At 40.3% G+C, this 4,507-nt stretch overlaps 1 pseudogene; it reads right to left on the bottom strand.

Annotated features, from left to right (window-relative positions):
• Nucleotides 1-1,212: 1,212 nt before the first annotated feature.
• Nucleotides 1,213-4,507, bottom strand: LOC138046838 (uncharacterized; annotated as a pseudogene).

The following is a 4,507-nucleotide window of genomic DNA, read 5'->3' as shown; positions in this document are numbered from 1 at the left end:
ACAACACTTGACGCTAAGCATTTCCATATTAGATCATAAGACATATGTTAATCACCAGTTTCTGAGGTCCGTCCATATTGGGAAACACTGTGCACTTTGTATGTATTACAGCCAAAGGCTAGAGAACGAGCGCAGTAACCAAAACCTCGGGGCACTTATGTCTTTTCAAATCAGTCCCTCTCCCGAGGACCTAAATCCCCAGGGAAAAACAGGGTTATCCCTTTATCTTCTTACACAACAACAACATTACTTTGTATGTTAGGTAAGAGTACAATACTTTAAGTTGTTGTTGTTGCTTATCTTCTTACACACTCAGAACCCATTTGGCAAGATGATTCAGTTCGTAACTGACGTAATAAAAGTACAAGATGACTGACCTCAGTGAGTTAATAGTGTTCCAAAATACCGAACGTTTTGAAGACAAGTCACTAAAGAAAAACCGCTAGTGTAGTAAAGTAAAGTCACTCTATTTAACGTCGGTAGTTCCTTCAGCTGCGAGGCTGGTATTAACGGAAGCCCTTGGTGCGCCCTTTACCACCCTTGCTCTGTCAGTGCTCCGTTTTAAGGGCATTTAAAGCTATAGCTACACGGATCAGAGGAAAGTCGAAACAGACGTTGAAGTCACAGAGGATCGAACTGGGCACCCCTTGCTCTGAAAGCCGCGCACTAGCCAACTGAGCTACGCCTGCAAATGTTGGTTTTTGAGGACAAACTCAACCCACATATGGTGTAGAATCATCCACGAATCGATCCCGGGCCACATTAGTGGAAGGCGAGTGCTCTAACCACTGTGCCAGCCCTGCTCCCCTCAGTACACGATAATCTCTTTTTAGAAAATATTTTTTCGGAAAGTCTCTGAGGAAAATCCACTTTTAAAGGTCTGTTAATTAAAACTTGACCTCCAGTTCTATTCCAAGCTAGAAAAACACTCGTGCACTAACAAAAAATGACAGTGCAATGGAAGGGGTTTTTTATTTAAGGGTAAAAAGTGCAAATATTTTGTCACAAAAAAAGTGCGATCATATTGAATGAACTTGTACACTTTGTTTTCCCGATAACTTTCGAGACATAAATAAGCTTTGGTCTTCGGTGCCTCTTGTGAATTTTGCCCGTCTCCTCTTACACCACTGTTATCCTCGCATGGTAGTTGTAGGAAAACTACGCAACTTTAAGGTATTGATTGGTCACACAATTGATCAATAATTATTAATATCAATCTAACGGGATGTCATCCATGACTTTTGTGTAAGATCGCCTGGCCTTAACACTGTTGAAAAATCTATCAAGGTAAAGCGTCTCTGCCCCAGCAGGCAAAACGTGGTTCAAATCACAGGGATTTTTAGAGGCAGGATCAACCATTCTTCGAAATATGGCTTCTTCATTTCCTATTCCAAAGTCGGGTTGCTCCAAGATGTACTTCCAAGTTTTAATAACACCTTGGATACCATCAAGTATTCTGAGTTTCATGTTTGGTTCAGAGCTGATCCAGATTTTGCCATAAGCCATCTCCCAGCATTCATCTTCAAACATCATAGGGAGAACCTCTCTGGGGAGGTTATGCCTTTGTGTGATTTCTCTAACCTCTTCTACTAAGGACCTTTCCAAGGGAACAAGAGCTTTGATGTTACTTTCGGAGTCGTCAAAAGCGAAAACGATCAATTCTTTAACTGTAGCAAAGAAAAGATCTTTCAAGTCATGATAACGAAGACTTGAAGGTGGAATGATCCTTCCTTGGTTGGTCGTCTGCAACTTCCGGTTAGAATGAGCTTCTTGCTCTAATTCTTGCCTCGTTTTGGTCGAAGACATCGGCTTAGTACTTGTGGTTGCGGCAATGCAGTCAGCCTTCTTTGAAACTATAGCTGCATTTTTTTGTCTTTGTAGGAGCTCTTTTCCAAATTGCGTCGGATTTGCAATTATCTGCTCAACTTTATCTGACAAGATCTCGAGAATCGAAGACCTTTCAATGTAATCTACGCCAAACAGGTTGAATGATTTTACAAAGAAGTGTGGCAAATTTTTCTCTTAAGGGCTTCGTGAAGGTTTCGAAATAACTTCATCATGCATTTAGATCTGTTTTTGTCCGTCCATATCACGGAACCTGTTTCTTCAATAGTTTGCAACAGGACGTTCTTCAAGTGAAATGTTACCATACCTTTCGGGTCAGTGGACAGATATACTCGATGGTATTTCTTCAGGCAGCGATACAATTTGCGCTGGGCGTCATTCATCTCTTTGCTTAACAGGAATTCTGCGTGAGAAAATGATATTCTGAAGTCACAGTCAGGGTTTCCACCTTTCCTTGGGGGCTTTACAACCAAATGGAACCCTTCCTGTATAATCTCGTTGACAACGCAAGGTGATGGCCATTTGCGCGCTCTTGTGATCCAATCTTGCGATACCTTTGGCCATTCTAATGATCTTAAAGCAGGAACAAAGTCAAACCAGCCCTCAATGTCTTGCAACTGTGAATTGTCCGTGTCCTGGGATTCATTTCCTGACCGAGGATCATCGATTTTTGCGTCGGTCTCGTTTTCAAAAAGGTGCTTAAACCAGCGTTCATCAATTTTTTCTTTACAGTCTCTTCCTTCGTCTTTTCTTTCGTTTTAATACACTATTTCCAGTAAAAGATTTAATTCTTTAACATTTTACAAAACTGGATGATTAGAAATTATGTTTACTTATAAGTTTGAGCTCTTTTAAGTATTTCACGCCTATTCCATCTTAATAGACCTTTTCACCGATACGGCGGCCATTTTGATTTCTATTGTTTCGAAAGACATTATGGGATGCTCAGGGGGCAAATTAATGTGTATTTGCCCCCTGGGCAGCCCATAATAGCTATTCGAAACAATAGAAATCAAAATGGCCGCCGTGTCGGTAAAAAGGTCTATTATGTTGTACATTATGGGCGAAGTATCCATTAAATGTATTGGTACGGACGGATGAAGTAAAGAGAGAGAATGAAAGATCCACGGCGGTGTGCCCACGTTGTCATCACAACCTTAAAATCATAGGACATTTCAAGTTGTTGTTTTAACGAGTACGGGTGAGAAGCTAACAAAAATGCGTGCAGCACGATCATTTTTCCTTTTTTAACCAATAAAATTACTGCTTAATGGCGCTGTCGTGTTGTCCACATTCGATAAAGGTGGACAGCAAAAAAGCAATTGCCGTGACTTAATAAGGTGATTCCTCAGAAAAAAAAAGTTGTCGAACGATTTTCTTGAAACTTTCCCTGAATGTTCCCTTCGAATCCCTGTTTTGAGAACTACGATATGTCACCGTGGTTGTTTGAGAGATATAATTAACCAATCTTACCTCAATGATACCTGTACAGATACTAATCACGCGCGTTATTTCATCGGCTCAGGGTACATTTTGCTGTAGCTACACGAGAGGGTTTTAAAAAGTAACACTTGAAAAAGCACCTGATTGGTAGAAAGTCTAGAGCATATGGAACACTGTCTTATGTAGTTTATGGAAAAATCACTCAACTTAAAACGACGTCGACTAAAAACGTTTCTCGAGTCGTTGTTTTCAAGATCATAATTTACATCCCTGGGTAAGGGGCTTTGTGTACGTTTTTAGCTATATCTTTCTTTTTTTAGGTATATTTTTTTTCCTTCCGATAATTTTTTTAAAACTTTTTGTTTTAAAGGGGATAATTTGTACACCAAAATTATAGAATATAAAATATAGGTCATCGTGCTCGTTTAACCCTTTGGCTACTGGAGATTTGGCCGAAAAACACGTTTTGAAGCTAGTTGAGGGGTTTTTCGGTTACTGTCGTGCTGTTTAACAGCTAAATCTCCCTACAAACCCGTTTCCAGGTTGTACACTCGGCGGCCTTTTCAGCCAGGTGCAAAATAAGCGCTTGCAAAGTTCGGGCATGCGCAGAAAGCAAAATTTCGAATTTTTTGGGTTTAAAAGTAGCACAACACTTTCGACTTTCACTTTTTCGCTTTCTCTCCTTCCCTCTCTTTTCGCTTTCCTTGCCTCATTTTTTTTTTCAACTTGCTGGGCATTTGGTAGGCTTTATTTTGGTGGGAAAAGTTTCTGAGACACCTTTCATCATCTTAGAATTAGGTGCTCAGAAAGGTAGGTGGGTAATGGAGCAAGCTTTTCATGGAGATTTCAGGTCAGTGTTACATGTTTTTTTTGGCCGTTTCTCCAGTTTCCTTGACTGAATTGTGCTCATTCTGGTATAGTTTGAAAGATCTCTTCTCTCTGCAAAAGTTAGTGGACAAAGCTGTTCCTGACCTTTAAAAGTGATGACGTCACAAGGGGTAGATGGGACCTTGGATAAAGCTGGACGTATTTTGCCAGATAGTAATCAAAGGGTTAAGAGTAAAACACCATCGTACCTGTCTATCTCGTGTCACGTGTCTGTCTATCTCTCCCATGTTCTCGGAATGCGCGCACTTATTCGCAAAGAATTATGGGTCATTTTCAACTTCTTTCAAATGTTTTGAAAACTATTTCAGCGTGTATGATCAACTTACGCCAT

Source organism: Montipora capricornis, chromosome 4 (assembly GCF_036669925.1).
Source record: "Montipora capricornis isolate CH-2021 chromosome 4, ASM3666992v2, whole genome shotgun sequence".
In the NCBI taxonomy this organism is placed as follows: Eukaryota; Metazoa; Cnidaria; class Anthozoa; order Scleractinia; family Acroporidae; genus Montipora; species Montipora capricornis.
This window is presented reverse-complemented; position numbering and strand designations above follow the sequence as displayed.